The sequence below is a fragment of the Prionailurus viverrinus genome, chromosome C2, assembly GCF_022837055.1.
Source record: "Prionailurus viverrinus isolate Anna chromosome C2, UM_Priviv_1.0, whole genome shotgun sequence".
NCBI lineage: Eukaryota > Metazoa > Chordata > Mammalia > Carnivora > Felidae > Prionailurus > Prionailurus viverrinus.
In genome coordinates, this window is record NC_062569.1 from 103,959,313 (window position 1) to 103,986,237 (window position 26,925).

At 38.0% G+C, this 26,925-nt stretch overlaps 1 long non-coding RNA gene across 1 annotated transcript; it reads left to right on the forward strand.

Annotated features, from left to right (window-relative positions):
* Positions 1-2,671: 2,671 nt before the first annotated feature.
* Positions 2,672-23,063, forward strand: LOC125175477 (uncharacterized). Its single transcript, XR_007155825.1, has 3 exons — positions 2,672-2,830; positions 3,508-3,726; positions 22,915-23,063. It is a non-coding gene; the product is annotated as an uncharacterized LOC125175477 (long non-coding RNA).
* Positions 23,064-26,925: the final 3,862 nt, after the last annotated feature.

Consider the following 26,925-nt stretch of genomic DNA (forward strand, 5'->3'; position numbering starts at 1 on the left):
AGGAGTGACATTTTTAATGTGCTGAGAAAAAAAAAGTCAACCAAGAATTCTATAACCTAGTGAAATTATCATTAAAAGAACAAAAGCAAAATAAAGACAGCCTCAGATGAACAAAAATGGATAGAATAAACTGCTGGCAGACCTGACTTAGAGGGAAAAACTAGGGAAGTCCTTCAAGCCAAAGGGAAATGACACCAGATAGTAACTCTGATCTGCAGGAAGGAATGGAGGTCACCAGAAATATGTGAGCAAGTGAAGACTATGCATGAGCATGTATAATTTTTTTTCCTTCCTCAATTTTTTTAACATCAGAACATTATTTAAGCTCATAATTCTAACACAGTATTATTAGGTTTATAATATGCATGAAGGTTTATGTATGTGACAACAACACAAAGGAGTGGGGAGAGATGAAATGGAGTTGTGCCAGTAGGCTATATTTCATTGAAATTAAGTCTGTGTTAGCTTTAAGTGAATTGTGAAAGTTAAAGATGAATATTTTAACCCCTAGAACAACTAACAACAACAAAAAATCTCAATACATCTAAAATATTTGGGAATTAAAATAGCATCCAAAAAGTTTTGTTTAACACAAAAGATAGTGGAAGAATAGAGGAACAAAAAAGAAATGAGCTAGGTAGAAAACAAATAGCGCAATAGTAGGTATAAATCAACTGTATCAATAATTACATTAAACAGGAATGAGCTGAACACTCCACTCAAAAGGCAGAGGTGGAATGGATAAAAACAAACAAACAAACAAACAACCCCTAAAAACAAGATCTTTCTGTCTACAAAAGAAATACTTAAAATTCAAAGATACAATTACGTAACTATAAAAGGATGGAAAAAAATGCCTGCCTATGGTAATCAATATAGAGTTGGAGTGGCTAGCCTTACATGAGATGAAATAGGCCTCAATACGAAGATTATTACAAGGGATGGTTTTGTTCATAACATTTCATAGTGATAAAAGGTCAATACATCTGAAAGATATAATCATTATAAATACATACTAATAACAACAGAGCCCAAAAATGAAGCAAAAACTGACAGAATTTAAGGAGAAATAGAAAATACAACAGCCATAGTTGGAGATTTAGTTGCTCCTGTCTCAGCAATTGATAAAAGCAGAGAGAAAATGAATAAGGATATAGACCTTGAAGAACACCATTGACCAAAAGGATCTGACATTTATTTATTTTTTTTTTAATTTACATCCTCTTAAAGTCCTCATTTGAGTGAAGTCACATGGTATTTGTCTTTCTCTGACTGACTAATTTCACTTAGCATAATACCCTCTAGTTCCATCCACGGAGTTGCAAATGGCAAGATTTCATTCTTTCTGATTGCCGAGTAATACTCCATTGTATATACATACCACATCTTCTTTATCCATTCATCCATTGATGGACATTTGGGCTCTTTCCATACTTTGACTATTGTTGATAATGCTGCTATAAACATGGGGGTGCATGTGTCCCTTCAAAACAGCACACCTGTATCCCTTGGATAAATAGTAGTGCAATTGCTGGATCATAGGGTAGTTCTATTTTTAATTTTTTGAGGAACCTCCATACTGTTTTCCAGAGTGGCTGCACCAGTTTGCATTCCCACCAGCAGTACAAAAGAGAAGGGATCTGACATTTAAAGAATACTCTCCACATGGCAGCAGCAAAATACTTTATTTCCAAGCACCATGGAACAATATTCAGGATAGACTATACGATATTCCCTAAAGCAAGTCTTCAAAACATTAAAAGGTTTGAAATAACACAAAGTGCTTTTTATCATAACAGAAATAAATTAGAAAAATAAAGTAGAAAGGTATTTGAAAATCCCCAAAGATTTGGAAAATAAACCACAGACTTCCAAATAACCGAGGGTCAAAGAAGAACTCCCAAGGGAAATTGTACAATACTTTAAACTGAGTAAAAATAACAATACAATATATCAAAAAGAAGGAGTTGTAGCTAAAGCAATGCTTAGAAGGAAATATAGGTCATAAAATGCTTACATAGTTAAAGATGAAAAATCTAAATCAAAACGTACCTTCTACCTTGACAAGCAAGAAGGCAGAAATCAAACTTAGAGTAGATAGAAGGAAATAATAAAGATCAGAGCAGAAACCAATGGAACAGAAACAGAAAAGCATTAGAAAATATCAGTGGAACCCAAAGCTGGTTCTTGGTTAAGACCCATAAAATTGGTACGTGTAAGTACACACCTTACAGGAATTAAAAGGATTATAAGGAAACATAAACAACTTTATATGCCTACAAATTTAACACTTAGAAGAAATGGATAAATTCCTAGAACGACACAAATTACCAAAACTGACTTGAAAAGTAATGGAAAACCTGAAGAGACCTATGCAAAAAAAGGAAATTAGTGACTGAAAACAAGAGAGGAGGGAAATTGAAGTGGAGAGCTTACAAAGTTCTCTATTATTTGAATCTTTTACAATGAGAAGGTAGTCCTGAATTGTTTGTGTGATAATAAAAAGGTCTGTTTCTGCTAGCTGAGGTCGTTGTACATTTCAGCCTAAGCAAACTCATAGGACATTGACCCAGCACCAAATGTATTTAGTTTTTAAAAGGCAAACAGGATGCAGTGCAGCACACAGAACAGCAAGCCGTGGTCTTGTATACAGCAAGCCGTGGTCTTGTACCTCCCAGGCATGGCTTGCAATGTTCCGCACATGCTGCTTAGAGAAAACGCATGGCCATAAGAAATGCAGCTCAAAGTGTGCACACTACCACAGCTCAGGGAAGCATTCGCTCTGGATCCTTTAAGCTTTTATTCCGGGTAAGGCAGCCTGCTCTCTCAGGTGTGTACTACCAGCTCCATTTCTCTGCGTCAGCTCTGTCTCATCAATACCAATTACTGATTACTTGGTCAAAACAGCGCGGTATGATTTGGTCCTGTACGTATTCCTTGGCCAGATTATTTTTTAATACAGATATGCTCTAGTTAAATTCTTAAAATTGTTTCAGTTAATATTGCAAGGAGGATGGCACATGGGTCAGATCTTCAGACTTTCCTTGAGACTAAAGGAAACGAATGTCAAAGAAACAGCTGTTAACTCCTTTGGAAAGTCTGGACGGATATCACTCAGAGATAAATAACAGATACGTGATAAGATTATAAGTGAATTATTTTCTTTTTTAATGTATTTTTGTTTTTGTGATTTTACAATGAAGAGTAATTCATTTTATATTCAGAAAAGTAAAGCTGTTTCCAAAAAATACATTTGTATAAACAAAACCATATGTCTTTCAATTAGGGACATGAACAGTTGGTGCAAATGGTAAATATTTTCATATTTGCCATTGTTGAAATGACAAAGAATTTCATTGACATGTGGCAGTCTTAAAAATTGCATTTTCACTTTAGTAACTCTGATTTTTAAAAAAAAATTATGTCTTTTAAAAATTCCAAATAAACTTTAAAACTAAAATAAGTACATGTTTTGAGTACATTTAATTTCCTATTTTGTTTTTGAAGCACGTTGGGTTCTCCAGGAAGGAGGCTCTGAGACGGACATTAGCATGGAGGAGGTTTACTAGCAGAAGATAAGAGGGGAAAGCTGGCTCGGGAAGAGGGAAAGGTCAAGTTGCAATGTGATCTCCACTGAAGCTTTAGCTGGCCTCTAGCTCCGAAGAAAAGAAGACCTTCCAGTGGTGTTCTGAGTCTGGGAAGAACCGAGGGGAGAGAGGGAAAGAGGTAAGAGAACGGGGTGGGGGGGCATGAAGGGGCAGAGGAGTCAGTAGGGCCTCTATAGTCTCATGATGATGGCCCCAGGGAAGGGGTTGAGTCCGTGGTGAGGTGACTGTCTTCAGTCGGAGCGATACCTAAAGGGGGTTGGTAGCTTGAGTCCTGTTTTCTAGCAGTCTTCCTAGCAGCGGGTGAGCAGTGCTTTATTCCTGAAGGGGAATGTGGGCAGTATATTAGAGTGTGCATTACAGTTTGTAAATGATGAATGAGTTACACCAAGTGTGTTTTGTAACACAGTCTATATAGCAGACCTTATTAGTTGCCTAGCCAAGATCCAACTTCCCCCTTGCGGTCTCATTTGTTTGAAGCAATGATGTGCCAAGGCCAGGTGAAATAACACGCATGTCTAAACCAATTCTAAGAATCCTGTTCGCTGCTTTCGTAGAGCTTCCACCTGCTCTCCCACGCTCTGCAACAGTTACGTGTGGTCAAATAGCTTGATGTTAATAAGATAATGAGACTCAAGGCAGTGTCTGCTATAAGAATTCTGAAAAATTTGGTTTTTTTCCTTGTTAAAAGGCAAGGATGAAGCTGATATCCCCTTACTACCTCCCGATTCCCTCTTTCTTTTCTTGTACGCAGCTGTGGTACTTGTAGCAGCAGAAGTTAGCTTGCACCTGAGAGAAAAAGGTCAAGAGAATTTTTATGAGTTTGTTCTGACATTTGTGAGCCACTGAATAAAGCCACAAACCTACTTCTGGGTTTCTTGCTCTTTAAGGAAAATAACCCCTCATTGTTTAAGTAGCTACAATGGTATTCTGTCATTGGTAACACAGCGTAATCTAAACTGAGTTATAAGATAAGATGATGACTCTATTGAAAATATATAATTGATATATCTAAAGTATGTATGTGTGTGTGTTTACCACATCATGGTATGTTTTCAACAAGTTTGAAGACACCAAATACAGTATTTTCCTTCTGGGATTTCATACTGAATATTAGCATGAAAGATATTATTAGCCTTAAGATGTTCTGCCACAGGGGTGCCTGGGTGGCTCAGTCGGTTCAGCGTCAGACTTCAGCTCAGGTCATGATCTCACGGTTCGTGAGCTCCAGCCCCGTGTTGGGCTCTGTGCTGACAGCTCAGGGCCCGGAGCCTGCTTCCGATTCTATGTGTTTCTCTCTCTGCCCCTCCCCTGCTTGTGCTCACTCTCTCTCTCAAAAATAAATAAATAAATAAACATTAATATTAAAAAAGTTATTCTGCCATAAATATATTTCAAAGTTTATGCTTCTTAGACATATTTGACCAAAAAACACCCATTAAAACTTCACCTACTACTGTGGATTGGATTAGGAGACATGTAGCACGTGTTCTGACCCCATGGTTCATTACCCTGTTCCCTATTTCTGTGCTTATTTTCTGCAGTAGTATTCCTAGGAGCACCCAGTTCAAATTGAATTGAGCAAAAGCAGTAAAACATGGTTACTTTTTTTTCCCCCTTATGCCTATGACTGGATTAATCGAGCAAACAGACTAGCTCTGAAATATTGACACGTTGAACTGTGTTTTAGGATGTGGTCAAAGCTTAGCAGAGAAACACGTGTAGCAGCACATTTATAGGTCACAACTAGCCTGCAAACTTTGTTTGCTGGTCACAATTAACATCCTGTGTCTTTGTACACTATTTTTATCTGCCTGCAATCAGTCCCCTTTCACTCCCCAGTAGGCTTGCTTGTTGCAGAAACAGACATGATGTGGAGACACTCAACTTATGCTGAAGAAGGAGGTCGTCGTCTATTTTGGCACAGGAAGTAATGGTGGTGGCCACTTCAACAAATGTCCTGAGTTACATTTGCTCATGCAGCTTCTCACCCCGGCCCCTCTAGAAGGGGCTGTGGGACACTCCCTCCAGAGTCACTCTAGTGGGAATGACTGGGAACTGGCCTTGCTTCTCTTTGACCTAAATGGTACATCTTTTCTTGTAGTGATTCAGTCATCCTTCTTCTGTCTCACAGACACGTCAAACTAAATGTTCCTGAAACTGAACTTTTGATTCCTTCTCCACCTGCCACATTTTGATAACAGCGCTTTCATCACCCGGAAACCTAGAATTCATCCTTGGCAGACCTTGGCATGTCTCTTACCCTCACATCCAATCTATTTTCATATCCTGACTTGAGAAGAATTATTAATTCATTAATTAATTATTAATTCATCTTTCTGCTGCCCCCTGTAGATGGAGCATCATGATCTCTTGCCTAGACCGCTGCCTCTCCACTTCTACACTGATGACTCTTATGATCTATTGCCCATACATCATCCAGAATAACATTTAAAAAATTGAATTAGACCAAGTCACTCCCTGCTTCATGGGAGCTCTCAATGGCTTTATATTGCCCTCTGAATAAAATTGCAAATCCTTACTATGCCCTCAAGCCCCAATTGTCTGGACTGTGCACAGAGTTCCAAGTTCAACGTAACACTTTTCCTCTTGCTCTATAGAGCAGAGCAAATTACAACCCACAGGGCAATCTCCCCATCACCTGTTTTTCCAAATAAAGTTTTGTTAGCACACAGCCATACTACCTTGTTTATAGACATCTATGGCTGCTTTTGTGTTGCAAAGCAGAGTTGAGTACTTTCCACAGAGAACACATGGTCTGAAAAGCCAAAAATAGTCACTGATAGACCCATGAGAGAAAAAAATGTGCCAACCCTTCTCTAGAGCCTCACTAGCCTGTTTTTTTTTTTTACCCCCTTGATCAAGATAAGCTCCTTATTACCCCCAGCCTTTGCACTGCTTGGAGAGGGTAAAATGTTTCCTTATAAAGCTTCTTTTATCTCCTCCTCAGTGGCTCAGCTCAAATTTAAATATTCAGAACAGCCTTCCTTTAGAACTCTAGCTGAAGTAGGACACTCATCTCCCCAGGTACACTCTACTCTATTATATCCTATTTCCTGTGTAACACATTAGAATGGAAATTATTTTGCTTATGTTTTTGTTTATGGTCTACTTTCCTCCACCAGTCTCTAGGCTCCAGGAAGTCGGGCCCCATGTCCCTCTTCTTCAGCGCTGCTTCCCCAGTATCTAGAGAGTGATTGCACATAGGAAGTGCTCTGCAAATACGTGTTGATTTTAAAAAGTAACCATTATAACCAGCAGTCCTGAATGACATTCCGTCATTTAGTTGGATATCCGGTATAAATTTCCCACAGGAAATACATGCTTTTCCTTTCACTTCAAAACAGCCTAGAATGCAGGAGAGGATAACAACAAATATTATGATTGCTGTTCCTACTGGTAGTCCAGTTGCTCTTTGTATTCATTCATTCATGCATTTATTCATTCAACAAATATAGATTGCCATCTGTGGGAAGTGTGGGGCAAGACATGATTTAACAGGCTTGCCTATTAAGCACAAGTATGATTTTCATTGTCTTAATTTGACTAAGAGATTTCAAAAGTCAAAGGAACACCATTCTGAGATTTCCCCAACCCACTACCCTACGCATCCAGAACCACTGTCTCAAAGACTCAGCAAGAATTTTGCTGTTAACCCCAGGATGAGAGTTGTCAGTTTTGGTCTTACAAGTCCCAGTGGAAACTGCTCTGTAGAACTCAGCATGGATGCATAGATGTGGCTGAATAATTCTGTAAGCTGGGATAAAGTAACTGGTGTTTCCTTTAGTGTTTATGTGCCTGGTTAGCTATGGAGAGGGAGGAGCAGTTTGAGATGGAAGGCTTTTCTGGAGACAGGTGATGTTGGGTTTGGATGTGGCTCTGTAGTAGAGAGCTGTGGGCAGTGTAGTCACCTGGGTATTTGTGGAGCTAGACAAAATGTCATCTGATAGCTAAGGATAGGGGTGGGAAAAAAAGCAAAAGCTTCATTTTTCTACATTATAACAATTGTTCCATCTCCCACTGCCAATCATTTAATCTCTTCTCTTTAGCTATGGCCAACAGCTTGCAGGTCTTACTTATTTATCTTTGTATCCCTCAAAGTGCCCAGCTCAAAGATTTCACACTATTCTCTTACATATTTGCTACATTGAATAGCAAGTATACTTTGAGAGAAGGGATTTTCCCTATGATTTCATCTACAGTGAATACTCCAAAAGAGCTTGCATGGTTTTCACTCGAGTGGGGTTGGTGTTCCATCCTACCAGACCCATTCAGTTTCTGAAACTCTTTGTGAAGTGTATGTGTAAGTACACTTGCAACAGCAGTATTGAAAGATAGGCCTCAGGTCTTTTGGTGTTATGAGATAAAGCTGCCTGATAATTGCCATCTTGTTTGGAAATGGCAAAGGATGGGTTTCAGGATGATTAGCAAGCTGTAATCTCATTAACCTGCCCTTGAAATCAGTTTTACTACAAGCTGCAAGATGGATTTCCTGTGGGAAACCACCACTCTGCCCCTCACCCTCCTCTTGCCACCACTGAGTCTTAACTGGCATCATTTCCAAGAAAGCTCTACAGAGTGAGCAAACAACAACACTAATGATGATGATTTTTAAGCATCTACATTTCTAGACAAAAAGAGGAGAGAAGGAAGGAGCATATAAGTGTTATGTGTACAGTTACTATTCATTGAGTCTTATTGAAGTGCTTTGCATACATTGGTACAAACTCTTTCCACTTTAGCCTGTTCTCACTATAGAAAGACTTAAATTTTTAAAAAGGCTCTTTTGCCTATTTTCATTTAAATACTTGAGAGCCACCCCTTGCTAATTGTTCTAGTAAATATTCACACACGTTGTTCCTGTTTGTCATCATTCTTCTGTCAGTGAAGACTTTTATTAGAAATATCAAAACAAATTGCTAGCAATCAATAATTCTACAATAAGCTCAATATTGCCCCATTATTAATAAAAGCAAAACTATTTGCGTGAAAGAGATCACGGCATAGGGATATCACTTTGCTCATAATCCATGTCCTCATTTGATATCAAAAACTTGCCAGATTGAAGCACTTAGAACCATCCAGACAATATAAAAGGCTAACAAATCATTTGGAGAATTGTGGCTAAGGGTAAATATTGGCATTTCACAGCTGTTTTAGAACGTATTTTCCACGTATTTGAACAACACTGAATTAATTATGTCCAAAAGAAAAATGAGAAAATAGTTTTAGGTAAGCAAATGTAGATAAACTTTTTAAAATTAAACAGCTGTATTAATAACTCATTGTCAGCTGAGCTATCACGTGGTTAGAGGAAATCAATACTGTTTCTCCCTTACAGGTGAACGCACAAACTCATTGTCTAACAAAACCCTGTGAGGCAAAGTCTCCAACTTATTTAGTGACTCTATTAGTATAAAAAGAACCTGGATTTGTAGGAAAGGATAAATATTATAGAAGTGGTATATAAAGGCCTTTAAATTGTATTGTGTAAACTTCTCAGGGCAGAGACTATTTCTCTTGTATTTTTGTGGTTCTCCATAATGCCTGAAACAGTTGCATTGACATGGGAGCTGCCCAGTGTTCATTTGCTAACAGAATGGATTTAGTGCTAAATCAAAGTACTAAACCGAGACAATCCTAAATTATACAGTGACTTATTGTCTCACATTTAAATGTTATAATGGACTTCATTTTGTTACATACTTTTGAATTTTATCTTTCCTGAAATTCAGATGTATAGAAATGGGTAAATTAGTATCAGTTCTTGGTGAACAATGAGCAGATTTTATGGAAGACTGGTTTTTGAATTATATATATATATTTAGCACAACAAGCTAAAGAGATGCTGTGATCTTTTTTGAAAATATTTTCTCTAATGTTTATTTTTTAGAGAGAGAGAGAGAGAGCACGAGCGAGCGAGCATGAGCAGAGAGGGGCAGAGAGAGACAGAGGAAGCTGACTCCAGGCTCTGAGCTGTCAGCACAGAGCCTGACATAGAGCTGTAAGATCATGACCTGAGCCGAAGTCAACCAACTTAGCCACCTAGGCGCCCTGAGATGCTGTGATCTTTAAGATGCACGTTTTAGAGCAACTCCTTTTTTTTTTTTAATTCAAGAGTATTTTATTTTTAACTTTAATTTTTCATTTAACTCTTTTGCTGTATTTCTCACTCAAATAATTTATTATATGCCTATTTTTTGTAAATTTAACTTTTGAAGACTTTTAGATTTATGGAAGTATGACAAAAATAGCACAGAGACTTTTCACATGCCTCACACCCAGATTCCCCTATAGTCCTACATTGGTACCTTTGTCACAATTATAAGTGCCTTCATGGTGTATCTTTCTCCAACTCTTACCCTGATCTATTGGTGTCTTTATATTTAAAATGATTTCTCCTAGACCACATATAGTTGGGTATTGCTTCTTAGTCTACCCTGACAGTCTCTTTTTGTGAGTGCCTTTAAACCATTCACTTTTAAAGTGATTATTGAGATATACGGATTAATATCAGCCAATTTTGTAGCTGTTTCCTATTGATTGCCAGAGATTTCTGTTTCTGCCTTCAGTGCTTCAAACTGAATGTTTTGTAAGTATTTTCAATTTCACTCCTCTCTTAGCATGCCAGTTATACTTTTTAAAAATAAAAGTATTGTTTACCCTGGAGTTTGTAATATACATTTTTAACTAAATCTGCCTTTATTTTTTTTCAATATATGAAATTTATTGTCAAATTGGTTTCCATACAACACCCAATGCTCATCCCAAAAGGTGCCCTCCTCAATACCCATCACCCACCCTCCCCTCCCTCCCACCCCCATCAATCCTCAGTTTGTTCTCAGTTTAAATCTGCCTTTAAAAGAACTATTCCACTTCATGTGTAGTGCAGGAAACTTAGAACAAGAATGTTCCCAGTTCCCCTTTCTCACCCCTTGTGACATTACTGTCATCCATTTATTTCCCCATAGTGTTATAAATACCCAATACATTATTACTATCATTGTTCTAAATACTTATGTTTTAGATCAATTAAGAATAAAAAATATTTTGGGCACTGGGTGGCTCAGTAAGTCAAGCATCCAACTCTTGATTTAACAGCTCAAGTCATGGTCTCACAGTTTGTAGAATAGAGCCCCATATCAGGCTCTGTACTGACAACAACATGGAGCCTACTTGGGATTCTCTCTCTTTCTCTCTTTGCCCCTCTCTCTCTCAAAATAAATAAACATTGAAAAAAAGAATAAAAATATACTGTATTTTTACCTTGGACTACCACTCTTGTGTCTGGGCTGTCCACTCTTCACACACTCACATACACTTATTGTCCTCCTTACCAGTCTTTTTGAGCAGGAGTAAAAATGAGTGGCTTCTGATGTAGGTGAATTAAATAACACTTTTTCTCAGCCCACATGATTCAACCAAAAATGATAAGGAGACATATTTATTTGAGAGTAAAGATACAGTATAACCAACTACCTTCCCTCCCATTTTCCCACCTCTCCTCTCATGGTAGAATGGTTTCATTGTTTCCTTTAGGAGAACATACAACTCACTGGGCAGCCAGGAAATGTTTTTTATTCCTTCTCTAAAACTCTTCCTTTCTTTATGTAAATCTAAGTTTCTGATCCATATGGTTTTCCTTCTGCCTGGAAAAAAGTCTCTTCATATTCCTTGCACAGTAGGTCTGCTGGTGATGAGTTTACCACATATTTATTTGTCTGAGAAAGTCTTCATTTCTCCTTCACTTTTAAAGTATAATTTCACCACATATAGAATTCCAGGTTGAAGGCTTTTTTTCCAACACTTTCAGTATTTCATTATATTTTCCTCTGGCTTGCCTGTTTTCTGACAAGTCTACTGTTATTCTCATCTTTGTTCTTCCATAGGTAAGGTGGGTTTTTGTTTGCTTTCTTCCTCCCGGCTCCTTTTAAGATTTTCAAGTTGGGGGTGCCTGGGTGGTCAGTTGGTTGAGTGACCGACTTCAGCTCAGGTCATGATCTCACGGTTTGTGAGTTCGAGCCCCACATTGGGCTCTGTGCTGACAGCTCAGAGCCTGGAGCCTGCTTCGGATTCTGTGTCTCCCTCTCTCTCTGCCCCTCCTCCACTCATGCTCTGTCTCTCTCTGTCTCAAATAAACGTTAAAAAAATTTAAAAAAAAAGATTTTCAAGTTGTCTTTGGTTCTCTGCAGTCTGACTACCATATAGCTAGGTGTAGTTCTTGATATTTATCATGCTTTGTGTTCTCTGGGCTTCCTGAATTTGTGACTTGGCATCTGTCATTAATTTTGGAAAATTCTCCATAACATTATTTCAAATATTCGATTCCTCCTTCTCTTTCTTCTTGTCTTACAGTTCTTTAACATTTTGTTTCATTTTCTTCCATATTCTCTTTACATACATTTCATCTTGGGAATTTTCTAGTAACCTGTCTTCAGGCACACTGATTGTTTATTCAGCTATGTCAAGTTTTTCTAGCATTTTCTGTTGATTCTTAGAATTTCCATCCTCTGCTTAAATTATCCATCCATCTGTTCTTGCATGTTGTCTACATTTTCCATTAAAACCTTTAACGTATTCACCATAATTATTTTATAATTTTCTAATAATTCCAACATCTTTGTCATATTTGAATCTGGTTCTGATGATTTGTTTTTTTAGGCTGTATTTTTTTTTTCCCTTGGCTTTTGTCATGTCTTTTTGAAAGCCAGATGTATTGTATTGGGAAATAGAAACTCAGCTAAATAAGCCTTCAATGTGAGGATTTATGTGAACTCGACTAGGAGTTGGGTGTTATTTAATGTTTTCTGTAGCTGACAAAGCATCTGATTTCTCTAGTGTCCCCACTTTCTGTCTCCCATGTTGACTCCAGCTTCCCTAAGTACTCCACTTCCAATGGAATCTGTGTCTTCTAGGTTTTTCAGCTGTAATCTACTGCCGTTCTTTTGGAGCCCTGTTGGTGTGGTGGTAAGGTGTTGGTGGAGGGGCATTCTATAACCCTCCAATTAAGTCTCAGCCTTTCAGTGAGCTGCATCTCTGGCTTGTGACTTTCACAAGTGATTCTTCTTGTATAGCTCTCCCCACCCAAGCCCCTGCCACCTTCCTTAGGTGAGGCAGGGGGGCTAGATGGGACTGGAGTGAGAGGAATGTCTTTCTGCCAGAGTTCTGGAACCGGTTCTGCTAAAGGTTTTTGTTTTGTTTTGTTTTTTGGTTTTGTCCCCATGAAAAGTAGACTTTTGTTAGGAGGAAGATTCTAGACAGGTGTATTTCACGCAAATTATTCTTCTACTCTCCTTGCCAAAGCCAAAAGGGTTATCTTTCTCCGATCTTTACTATAAGAACATGTTGGGGTCCCTGGATGTAAAGTACACAAAAGTGTGTTTAGGAGTACCCACTAAAACTTAGACCATCAGGAGTTACTCGCTCTCATATTAATCCATAGTCAACTTCTAGCAATCCATTAAAACTACCATTTAAATATTTCTATCACTTTATGCCATTAGTGGCCTCTACTCTAGGTAAGCAAATTTTACCGTGACGCTGGATTTACCCCTCTCCAGATTTCAGGGCAGTGTTTTGTACTGTAAACTCAGTTCACCGATGGCTCCAAGAAAAGGTGTTGATTTTCTTGGCAGCTTGGAGTAATGACCTCCAAGCTCTTTAAATGTTGAAGCTGAAACCTGAATTTAACTTTCACTGGCTGTCTTTGGCAGATGAAAGTTTCATACTTAAATCTTAAAATATTTGTGCTGTTTTTCTTGACAATACATCAACGGCCATTGATTTAGATTTTTATCACCAGCAATAAAAAGGCCACAGTACCATTTTACATCTCATGCTGTATGTTTTACATCTACAGGGCTTCCTTTCATTTGCTGAAAATGCCTGGTTTTATGTCCTTCAGCCACAAATCTTAAATGTACAAATGGACATAAATTATATCAGATAGCTTTTTTAAATGTATGTGTATATGGTTTTCTAATGTTATATTCTTTACCTTTTATTGTATAATGCATATTCAAAAGAGTGTACAAAGCACACATGTACAATTTAGAGAATGATTATAAAATCATTACCCTTGTAGTGACCCACATTAAGAAATATAATGTTGCTAGTTTAAAGCTTCCAATATATTGCTAAATAGCAGTAGAAATAGTGTTCTATTACTTGTTCATAACTTGCCTTGTTCCTAACTTTACTGGGAAAGCCTCTAGAGTTTCTCCATTAAATAAAATTATTACTATAAGTACCAAAGTATATGCTTTTCATCATTTTTATTATTTTGTTGAGAGTTTTTATCAGCAATGGATGTCCATCTTTTTTTTTTCCAAAGATCTTTCAATATGTTTGGAGATAGTGAAATGATTTTTCCCTCTGATCTATTAATATGGTAAATTAACAAATTCCTTAATATTGAGTGATGCTTGTATTCTGGAGATAAGTCATACTTGGTCATGATGCCTTTTTCTTTTAATATGCTGATAAATAGAATGAATTGGCCTTTTAGAGAGGTAATTAAGTAAAATGAGGAATTGAGGAAAATGAGGTCGTATGAATGGCCCCTAATCCAATATGACTGGTGTCTTTATGAGAAGAGGTTAGGACAGAGACATACTGAAGGGACACTATGTAAAGACAGGAAGAAGACAGCCGTTTGCAAACTAAGGGGTGGGGGGGTTCAGAAGAAATCAGCTGTGCCAACACCTTGACCTCTAGCTCCAAAAATGTGATGAAATAAATTTCTGTTGTTTAAGCCCCCCAGACTGACACGTTGTTTCAGAAGCCCTAGACACTGGTACATGACAGTGTTCACTTCAGTGCTTGTAAACAAGGTCAGGAAAATCACCGTGGGGTGATGACCAGGATTCTGAAGAACAAGGATTTCAGGCAACTGGTAACAGAAATTTGGATGTGTACATTTTTATGGAGAAGTCAATTTCCTGTGTCATATGATGGGCTAACGGAGTTGCTCATTTTTTATCCATCAATCATTCTCTTTTAATCCTTCAAAGAAGTATTTTTCAGCCAAGAAGGATGACTAATGATAGTACCATTTTTAAATCCAACCCTGTAAATGAAGTAAGAGTTCCAGATAATCCATTTTCTCTATTGTCAAAACTCTTATGTAACTGTTCAATGTTTTCCGGTTTGAATTTGTTTTGTCTTATGCCCCTATACCTTCGCAGTGCACTGAAGTTATGTATTGAAGGTTCGGCTTTGAAAAATCATCTGCTGAATAAGCTAAATTTGTGAGTGACTACTTATCCCTAAAGTGAGAAATAAATTCATGTACCTTTCCTAGTTTTACCCTTTGCCATGGTGACTTTTTAGTTCATTAATGAAGGAAAAAATACCAATTCATCCTTCAGTTTAAAAACTCCAATCATCAACTTTTCCTGGCCAAGAAAACATATATCTTTGTGAAAAAATACTTTAAAAAATTCATATGTAAGTCTTTTAAATTTATGATTTTTATACCTCTGTAGAACATAGAAAGGCAGACTTTGAGGCAAAGTATGTTGCTTCCACATTCAGGATTCTCAGTAGCCATGTGAACATCCACTTGGGGAGTTTTGCCCCTTATATATTTAACTCCAACTTTCCTCACATCTGCAAGTATGTTCCACCCAACAGCAAGCTCAATGAAACTCCTGCTGAAATTTTCATCCATTATTTTATCAAGTATGTTATAAACTAACCTGACTTCAGATGTTACTGGTGTAAACGTAGTGAACAAAAACAATACAGTGACCATATCATTACTGTCTGTATTGTCATCCAGCTGAATGGTGAAGGCTCAAGTTAAACTTTATCTCTCAGCTACTTGTTTGAATCCAGCCGTATCTATAGCACAGTGCCTTATCAGATTTATACTCTTATACAAGGTCCACCTTGCAAAGTAATCCCAAAACTGATGTTAAGGGAAAATGTCAGGCAATTTTATTCTCTTGTTTGTGCATTTTACGGTATGACTCCTCATCAAGGTTTCTTGTTTTCTTTTTAGTTTCAAAATGTAGGTATTTTAGTAATGAACAAATGATTAATTCATGAGCTTTCACATATTAATCCTTTCTTAAGGATTCTAAGGATTTTGTGTTTTGAATTACCTCCTAAGTACTCCTTGGCTCTAAATAAATGGATGATATTAATGGTATTGATAGAGGGACATTAAATGGGACTACAGTTGTGTTCATTTAGGGGAAGTATCAAGAGTTGGGGAAGGGAGGAGTTTGAGAGGATTGAATGCAGAAAGAGAGAGACCTGAAGGGAGGAGATACTTTGGGTTAAAGATGTAGAGGAGAGAGTGACAGTGAAAGATTTTTAAAGATGCTTGCTTTGCTTTAAAATAGACTTTTCTAAAGGGTGCCTCAGTGGTTCAGTCAGTTGAGTGACTGGCTCTTGATTTTGGCTCAGGTCATGATCTTGAGGTTTGTGAGATCAAACCCTGAGGTGGGCTCTGTGCTGACAAGTGTGGAGCCTGCTTGGGATGCTTTCTGCCCCTCACCAACTCACACTGTCTCTGTCTCTCAAAATAAATAACTAAACTTAAAAAATGGCCTTTAAAAAAATAAAATAAAGTAAAATAGTCTTTCCCTCTTGCATGGTCCACTGAGAGACTGATTAAATTATTAAATCTTTTAAATTACCTTTTAGCTGTCAAAGACAGACAATGTGGGCTTCAGGATTGGATCGATTTATACTGGATTGATTTTTAAATATCACCTCAGAAGGGACCACTTCATGCTATTATTTCTTAGGGCTTTTTCCATACAAGAATGGAAAATGACAAGGAACAAACTCTTCCCAAGGATATGATTTGGCTATGGCTGGTTCTTCACCAGCTTGTTTCCCTTTGACTACATCAAACTACCAACCCCTTACCATTGCATGAGGTGGTTCCATTAGACTTTGTTTCTGAAAAGCCTTCCCAGAGCAAGTTAGGAAGAATTCATCACCTGTAGGCCCTCCAAATACTTCTTAGATGAATCAATTAATTTAAATTTATACACATTTGCCTTTTGCTCTCACGCTCCCCTGTTCATTTTCTTTTTGTATTATAGGAGTTTCTTGGTAGAATTTTTCATGAGAATTCCCATCTGTCACCACCATTGTAGAAGCGGGAGGTGCGTAGGTAAAGAGGGTGCTCATACCTGGGGGCTGAGTGAGACATGGAGCAGATTATGTAAACAAGTATATTGCCTGCTCACAGTGACAAGTTGCTTCTCAGAGGCCTTTCCAAAACCAGTGTGCTGAATGTGGCTAGTAAGTCTTCTGGAGACATTCCCCCACCCCTATTCCAGTTTCATAGTGACCGGGTGACAGGAAGGATCTAAGCCTAGCACCTAGACAGACAGACCACTCTCTGCTCCATTGTCTCAGGGGGCAGCAATGCTGTTGGGTCAGCTGACTCTCAGCTGCACAGGACAGCTCCCAGAAAGCGAGTGTGGGTGGGAGCACCTCAAACCACACAGGCACATGAGGTGGAGGCTGTCTGCGCCCACGCACCTGAGTGGTTGTCTGGAAGCTGTATTTTAGTCAGTAGGGGAATAACACTATGTTTTGTGGCTGGGCCTGTATTTACCCTCTCCTTGTCAACCTCACTCTTGAAATGTCTTGAACCCCCTATGTTCTCCACTCAGTTGCTTTTAACTTTATTCTCTGATACCATTTCCTTCACAGATGGGAAGTGATAGAGCACTTCAGGTAAGTGTACTTTTTTTTTTTTTAAGTAATCTTTACACCCAACATGGGGCTTGAACTTACAACCCCGAGCAATAGTTGCATGCTCTACTGACTGAGCCAGCCAGGCACTCCCAAGTATATTTTAAGAGCAATTAAATCATCTCCATAAAATGGTTCTGCTGTGGGATCAAAGAGCTAGCCACTGAGAAGACCGTCTTCTCCCCAGTTGTGCCTCAGCTGTGTTAATGAATCTTCACAGATGAGAGAATGTTCTTATTGTTGTCCCTGCTCTACACTGATAAAGGGGGTTCTACCTTCATTGCCATACTATTCTTCAACAGTTGTTCTCTGAGCACCCATAGCCACCCTGAATTGGGGTAAATACTGGGAATACAAAGATGAGATTGCTGCTGCCTTTATAATCTATCAGAAAGCAGATGTGGAAATAATCAGTTGTACCCGAAAGCACAATGAAATAAGCCCAGGACAAAGGTATATGTAAGATGTTGTGCTTAATCCTTGTGACAAGAAGATCCGACTGAGAAACTAGTATTTGAAGAAGGACTTAAAAATGAGTTGATGGAGGGGCACCTGGGTAGCTCAGTTGGTTAAGCATCCAACCCTTGATTTTTGCTCTGGGCACAATCTCATGGTTCATGAGTTCAAGCCTCACATGGGGCTCTGATTTATTGGGCTCTGCACTGAGTGCAGTGTCTGCTTGGAATTCTGTCTCTCTCCCTCTCTCTCTGCCCCTCCCCCACTTGTGTGCACTCTCTCTTTCTCAGAATAAAGAAAAATTAAGAAACTTCTAAAAAATCAAAAAATGAGGGGCACCTGGGTGGCTCAGTCAGTTAAGCCTCCAACTTCGGCTCAGGTCATGATCTCACAGTTCATGAGTTGGAACCCCACATCGGGCTCTGTGCTAAAAGCTCAGAGCCTGGAGCCTACCTCAAATTCTGCATCTCCCTCTCTCTCTGGCCCTCCCCCTGCTCACAATCTGTCTGTCTCTCAAAAACAAATAAACATTTAAAAAACATGGTATATTTTTATGCTAGGTTAATCACTATGTAAAACTTTCATCACTATTTTATCTTCTTGATGGATTGCATTTTTATGAATATAACTTAAATTAGCCATCTTTGGTTCAGCATTTTCGGATTAAAATTCCACTTTGTCTAATTTATTAAATTACTTTCATTAAATGAAGTAATTGAATATTTAATAATTGGATCCTAGTCTTCTGCCTGGGCTTTGAGGAATAATGTGATGAGAAGTGAGCCCAATCTTTGATCTGATCCTTGAGAGTGTTGTTCAGTGAAGACGTGGTTTTGTTGATTAGGAACTAGGGAAATAGAAGATGGGGAAACCTGTAAAAGTCCTGAGTCCTGGATATATACCAGAGCCAATACAATTAATGACATTCACTTCTCTTTCATGCTTCTTTGAAACCCAAACCCACTTCTCTACCTCTCCAAAAGCTAGGAGATATCAGGCCCTGTAGAGTTGAGCTGTGGGCAAGGATAAACCATTAACACTTCCTGAATGCCCGGTGAGCTGTATGTTCTCCCAAAGGAAATAATGTTCCTTCAGTGAAACCATTCTACCATGAGACCAGAGGTGGGAAAATGGAAGAGAAGGTGGTTGGTTACACTTTATCTTTGTTCTTAAATAAATATGCCTCCTTATCATTTTTGGTTAAATCACATGGGCTAAGAAGAAGCATTATTTAATTCAGCTACATCAGAAGCCACTCATTTTCACTCCTGCCCAAAAGGACTGGTGAGAAAGACAATAAGATACTGACAGACTGAGTGTATGAGGAGTGGACAGCCCAGACACAAGAGTGGTACTTGAAGGGGCCCAAAATAAGAGACTGAAGACTCCACAAAGTGCACACAGAGAAAGAGGCAGTGTTAAGCATCTGCCAGGCCCAAGGAGGACAAAGCTTTCTTAGGGCAGTTCTAGATGTCAACATTCTGTACCCCTTCTCCTTTCTCTCTACCTGGGGGCTGTACCCCTTCTCCTTTCTCTCTACTCTGGGGGCGGTGGTTAGGTATATAGCTGCTAGCAGGCAGAACCAAAGTAGAGGAGAAGATACAGAAGATAGAAAAGAACTATTCCCAAAGAACTGTGCTTGAAGAGCTGTATCCAGAGCTGAGGAGTCTTATCCTCCCTTGAATTTGATATCATGACGAGATCTGGATTGGGAGCTGATGGGACATGGGAGTAATTATATTTTGCCTGTGAGAATGATGTGAATTGTGTCGAGATAGAAGACTGTGACAAATTGTATTTTCCAAAGATGGATATAATAAAATCTGTCTTCCTACTATCCACTTCTTCTTTGCTCTGTTTAATCAGCATGTTCTTCTGTGTTGTGACCTTGCCATTTACCATAAGTTTCCACCTTCTTGAATCTGGTTTGACCTCAGTGACTTGTTTGATTATAATAGGAAGTGGTGGAAGTGATCTTATGCATGTTCAAGACTAGTCATAGGAAGCCTTGCAGCTTCCTCCTGAGCCTCTTAGAATACTTTCTCCTGTGAAACTCTATTTCTAAATCCAGCCACCATGCTGAGAAAAGGGCAAGCTCATGAAGAAGAACATGCAGTGTTGCAGTTAACAGCTCCATCTAAGCTCCTAGTCAATGGCCAGCAATGCAAGCAAGCCCTATTGAGAACCTAGCCCAGTTCAATCTTTGATGCCAACATCTGGCTGCAATTGCATGAGCAACCCCAAATGAGAGCCATGTAGCTGAACCCATACAGCATATTGAGCCATGAAAGATGATAATAAAGGTAGCTTGTATTCTCTGGTAGGCCTAGTACTGACTTTGTGGCCCAACAGACAATGAAACTGTCACAAATTTAATCTGCTTTTTTCTTCCTTTTCTGAGCATAGAGGTGCCAAAAATAAAAATGTTTGTTCTTTATCTATCCCTTTCCTCCCACCTTCCTTTCTTAGAAACTTGATTTCTGCCATTCAAAGATTGTTTTAACTATCTGTGGTTTCTACTTACCTTTAGATTCTTGCTTAATTTCCCTGTTTCTAAGAATTCATTGAAGAAAGATGTTTGTTTTAAGAAACTCTTCCATCATGTAGCTTTGCAAAACTCGAGAATTGAGCCCCACAAACTCACTTTTCAGTAGTATAAGTATAAAGGGAGAATACTTAGCTAAAATCTGAGTGAATCTGTCCTCATATTTTATGTCCTGAATATCAAGAATTTAGAGAAGCCTTACAATTGAGAAATTGTAAAATTCAAAATTTTCAATATATATAAGCAATTGTTGCATGTCAGCATTGGTTTTACTGAAAAAAAAAATAACTGAGAAAAGTGGGATGGAGATTAAAATTTTTCATTCAGCAAATATCGTAAAGGGTATTTTCCATTTTGCCTTAGACTCCCGGTCAATCCACAATCAATCATGGCTGAATCCTTGGTAAAGATTCAGTCCATTCACACAATTTCTGGTGACATTTTATAATGAGCAACACACAAGCCTAATTTGATGAGAAGGATGCTTCCCTGACAAAAATGAAATATATTGATAAATTGAACATTTTACCCACTTCTTAAAAAAATCATCTGGGCAGTGTTCAGTCTCATTTAGTGAGTTATGTGATGAACAAGTTATGTGCAGTTTCCCAAATGTAGGGTGAGGTTTAAACAGCAGATGGAAAAATTGAAAAAAAAAAAAAAGAACAACTGATTTAGGGAATGACACCAGAGACTAAGGTGTAACGTCAAAGCAAGTGCTTTCATGAGGAAATACAAAAAGACTATACTGAAGTGTTCTCATGAAGACATATGAAAAAACTTGGTTCCTTAAACTTCCCAAGAAATATTCTATGAGTAGAAATTATTTAAGTTGAATTACTGCCTCCTAACCACATTCATAATGTATAATGTCCACTATTTTTTGATAGAATAACCACAAACATAAAATTTAATCAATTATAAATGATATACTTATGCATATACCATTAATCATTTTTGGATTTAATTTAATATAGAATACTGTAGTAGTTGCCTCACCCTTAATCTTACTCAAAAATCCCTTCTTTATTTTTGTAGTAAAAAGTATAGAAATTAGGTGGTTTTGAAAATCTTCTTTGAAGAGCTGCTGATTAGCATTTTTGGATAATAGAAAGCATATGAATTTTGCAACAAAATCTGGTTGGATAGATTTCATGAGGGGGGGTGTAAATCACAGAGCTTTTTGAAACTAAGTTCCCTCATTTAAAAAATGAGAATGAGGCCTATCTACTATGAAAAATTAATTGAAGTGCATAACATGCTCCAAATTGTAAATCACCAACCCCCTTTACTCATCTGGGTTAAATGTCTGTCTCTCTGTGCCCTTTTTCAGTACCCTGCAACCAACTCATTGTATAGTATCCCACTTGTCTGATGAGTTATCAACTCATGTAACTTATGGGTAGGGGCAGTGTCTTGCCTGACATTGTGTGTCCAGTGCCTGAGCCAAACAAGACTCTCAGCTAATGAATGAATGAATGAATGAATGAATGAATGAAGCATTCAAGGCTGGCTCACTTTTCTCTGAATTTATGTATTGTGTATTAAACAGTACAGGTATTACAGAATATTTCCATCATCACAGACAGTTAGTAACCAAACCTAGTTTTGGATGAAGAAATGATTTTTTTTACAGGAACAGTGCAAGAATTACATGTTCTATTTGTTTAAATATGTTACAATTATCTTCTGAGAATGCTGTCCACCTATCTTAATGTGATTTATTTAAATACTTCACAGTATGCAAATATTACGTGTTTATCATAAGTAATAATAAATCATCTTTGTGGTGAGAGCTAGAGAGGCTTTCTATGTTTATAAAGAGTGATGTGACCAAACCAAGATCTTCTAGAACAAGTTGACTTGTAGTACAAACATAGTGGTAAATGTGACTGAGTGCTGGGGGAGCTCCAGCTGATCCAAAAACTCTATTTGTGAATAATTTTAAATCAAGAGAAAAATTGGCCTATATCCTTTTTTTTCAAAATTCTGTGATTTTGTAAATTGTTAAATGTTTTAATAACAATCCTCAAGGGGACTGTGTGATATTCAGCTAAGTGAGAGATGCAGAAATGGTGATGTCCCAGTTATGGAAAGAGATTCCAAAATATTTTGGGGGGGGGGGGGGAAGAGACAGACACTGAACTTTATATTCAAATGTTGTGCTAATGGTAATTCCTTTGAAGCAGTCAGAAAAGGCTTTCACACAGATGAAAGCATATGAGATCACTTGAAACTAATCTGGAATCTCTTGTAGTTTCTGAGGCTATTGCTTCCAGAGTAGGTTCTCTAACCCCCATCTCTTTTTCAGTACCTATATCTCAACACAAGACCTGCCCTGGTTGAAATTTGGAAGACAATAGTTATTTAGCATAAATAGTTCATTATTTTATTTTCTAAGACTTGAAATAGCAAAGAAAGAATGTGTATATCAGCAAATAAAACATTCTTCTAATTAGTTCCCACCTCAAGCAATGTTGTTCCCCTTTTGATATGCAGTTTGTCTGCTATTTTCACTGTTCTACTTCTGCATTCAAAATAAACTTTTATATAATTTCATTAAAGGAGGGAACCAGAAACATGGTGGAGTAGGAGGATCCTGAGCTCACCTCATCCCATGCACACACCAAGGCAACAGCTACACCTGTACAACTTATCTGAAAATGACCTGAAGACTGGCAGAAAACATCTTCTACAGCTAGTCATAGAGAGAATGCCACATCGAAAAGGGTAGGAGGTGTGGAGATGTTGTTGGGAACCAAACCCTGGGTGTGACTAATCACAAACAGAAGGGACATTGAAAGCACAGAGGAGTGAGGGGATCATACCCCACACTGGATACCACCCAACCTAGGGACCTGCACTGGGAAGACAAGTCACCATAAACCTGGCTCTGAAAACCAGTAGAGCTTAACTCCAGGAGCTTTCAGCAGGACTTAACTCTGGGAGAGCAGGAGGATGATAAGAAAACCGAGTTCCCGCCCTTTAAAGAGCCGGCATACCAAATAGCTAAGCCCACAACACAGCACATAAGTAGCAGTTTGAAAAGCACCTGGCATATATGTATATAGTGAGCTATTGACTAATCTTAGAATGTGTGCTGGAGGGGCAGGGATCTGCAGGAGATTTCTCCAGGAGCAAAAGTGCTGGCAGGTGCCATTTCCCCCTCCCCCAGCCCAGATAGCCAAACACTAGCAGGAGCCAGCACTAACAATCTCCACCTATCTTGCTAGCATCATGTGCCCTGCCCCCACATGATGTACCCACACCACCCAACCCACCCACCTCTTCAAGCATCCCACCAAAGCAGCTCTTGTTCCACTACATCTGGCAGACATCCCTGACTGGGACCAGCACCACTCCAAAGTAACTCCTGCCCCAAGTGAAAGGGAGATAACACACACACACCAATGCATCTATAGTTCACACAGCTGGGCCTCTTAACTGGCTGTGCAGGGAGCAAGCCCTGCCCTTCAATGCACATAAAACTATAGCACACAGGCTAATTCGGACAGCAAGGCTGACTGCTAGCCCTGCCCACCAACCTGCAACTAGCTGCAGCCACTCTTCTCAACAATGCAGAAAGAAAACCCTGCCCAGTGTGCCCACAGCAGGCAAAGCAGTCACAGCTCAGCCACAACAGGAAGACACACACAGTTCACAGAGGGAACACCCTGTAGTACCTGGTCCTGGTGACCAGGGGGATTGCACTACAGGGTACCACATGACTTCTTCTACATAAGACCATTATTTATTTTCAAGATCAGGAGACATAGCTGACTTGCCTAATACATAGAAGCAAACACAGAGAGTTAGAAAAAATGAGGAGACAGAGGAATATGTTCCAAATGAAAGAACAAAACAAAATCACAGTAAAAAAGCTAAATGAAACAGAGATAAGCAATATTGCTGATAAAAGGTTCAAATGGTCATAAAAATACTCACTAAGCTTGAGGAAAGAATAGATAGACTCAATGAGTGCCTCAGCAAAGACATAGAAAATATAAAAAAAAAAGCAGCCAGAGCTGAAGAATTCAATAGCGAAATGAAAAAACTATACGGAGAGCAAATCAACAGATTAGAAAATGTGAAAGAATGGATCAGCAATTGGAAGACAGGGTAATCGAAAGCAACCAAGCTGAACAGCAAAAAGAAAAAAAAAGAATAATAAAAAATGAGAATAGGTTAAGGGAACTCTGTAACATCATCAAGCACAAAACATTCACATTATAGGGATCCCAGAAGAAGAAAAGAGAGAAGGAGGAAGAAACTTACTTGAAGAAATAATACTGAAAATTTCCCTAATCTGAAGAAGGAAACAGACACACAGATCCCAGGAATCACAGAGAGCTCCTAACAAGATTAACCCAAGGAGGTCAGTACCAACACACATAATAATCAAAATGGCAAAAAATAATAATAGAGTTTTAAAATCATCAAAAGGAAACAGTTAAATGCAAGGGGAATCCCATAAGGTTGTCAGCTAATTTTTCAGGAAAAACTTCACAGGCCAGAAGAGAGTGGCAGGGTATATTCAAAGTACTGAAAAGAAAAAAAAAAAAAACTACAATCCAGGATATTCTATCCAGCAAGGTTGTCATTCAAAACTGAAGGAGAGATAGTTTTCCAAATAAACAGAAGTTAAAGGATTTTATTACCATGAAACGAGCCTTACAAAAAAAAAAAAAGTTAAAGTGAATTATTTAAGTGCAAAGAAAGGGCCAAACTAAAAGTAAGAAAATTATAAAAGGAAAAAATTCACAAATCAAATCAAACATGTAGTAAAGGTAGTAGATTAATCACTGATAAAGCCAGTGTATTTAGAATGTAAAAGTAATAAAATCAATTGTATCTACAAAATTAGTCAAGAGATACACAAAATGAAAATATGTAAAATATTACATCATATACATAAAACATGGAGAAGGGAGTAAAAATTTAGTGCTTTTAGTATGTATTCAAATTTAAGTGACCATCAGCTTAATATAGACTGCTATACACATAGGATATTATGCATGAAACCAGTGGTAAGCACAAATCAAAAACCTGTAATAGATACACAAAAATAGAGAAAGAAATTCAAGTGTAACACTAAAGAAAGCCATCAAACCACAAGTGAAGAGAGCAAGTGAAGAAGAAAGGAAGAGAGAAGCCCTAGAAAAAACAACCAGAAAACAATAAATAAAATGGCAATAAGTATATACCTATCAATGATGATTTTAAATGTAAATGGACTAAATGTTCTAGTCAAAAGAAATAGGATGACTGAATGGTTAAAAAAAGAAAGAGTTATCTATACACTGCCTACAAGAGACTTGCTTCAGACCTAAATACACATACAGACAAAAAGTAAAATAATGGAAAAAGATATTCCATGCAAATGGAAGCAAAAAAAAAAGCTACAGTAGCAATAATTATATCAGACAAAATAGATTTTAAAACAAAGACTATAACAAGAGACAAAGGGCACTATATAATGATAAAGAGATCAATCCAAAAAGAGGATATAACAATTGTAAATACCTATGCAACATAACAGCACCTAAATATATGCAGCAAATATTAACAGACATAAAGATAGAAATAGATCAAATATATATCAATATATTGATATTGGAATTCTTATCCAAAATAAAGAACTTATACAACTCAATACCAAAAGAAACAGTCATATAAGAACCTAAACAGACATTTTTCCAAAGAAGACATACAAGTGGCCAAAAGACACAAGCAAAGATGTTTAACATCACTCATCATCAAGGAAATACAAATCAAAACCACAATGACATACTTCCTCACACTGGTGAGAATGGATAGTATCAAAAAGATAAGAAAGAGGGGTGCCTGAGTGGCTCAATCAAGCGTCCAGCTCTTGATTTCAGCTCAGGTCATGATCTCACTGTCATGAGTTCAAGCCCCACATTGGACTCTGCACTGACAGAGTGGAGCCTGGGATTCTCTCTCCTCCTCTCTCTCTGTCCCTCCCCACTTTCTCTTTCTCTCTCAAAATAAATAAACTTTAAAAAATCATAAGAAATAACAGGTATTGGCAAAGATATATAGAAAAAAGCAAACTGTGTACTGTTGGTGGGAATGTAAAATGGTGCGGCCACTGTGAAAAGCAGTATGTAGTTTGTTTAAAAATTGAATTCTGGGTATTTACCCATGAAAACAAAAACACTAATTTGAAAAGATGTAAGTACCCCTATGTTTATTGCAGTATCATGTATAATAGCTAAGATACTGGAGTCCATGGTTAGAAGAATGGATAAAGAAGACACAGCTATGTGTGTGTGTGTGTGTGTGTGTGTGTGTGTGTAATGGAATATTAGTCATAAAAAGGATGAGATATTACCACTTGTCAGAACGCGGATGGGCCTGGAGGGTATTATGCTAAGTGAAATAAGAGAAAGACAAATACCATAGGATTTCACTTATATATGGAATCTAAGAAACAAAACAAATGAATAAGCCAAAAAAGCAGAATCAGACCCACAGATACAGAGAACAAACTGGTTGTTGTTATAGGGGAGGGGGTTGGGGATGGGCATATGGGTTAAGGGGCGTGGAAGGTAC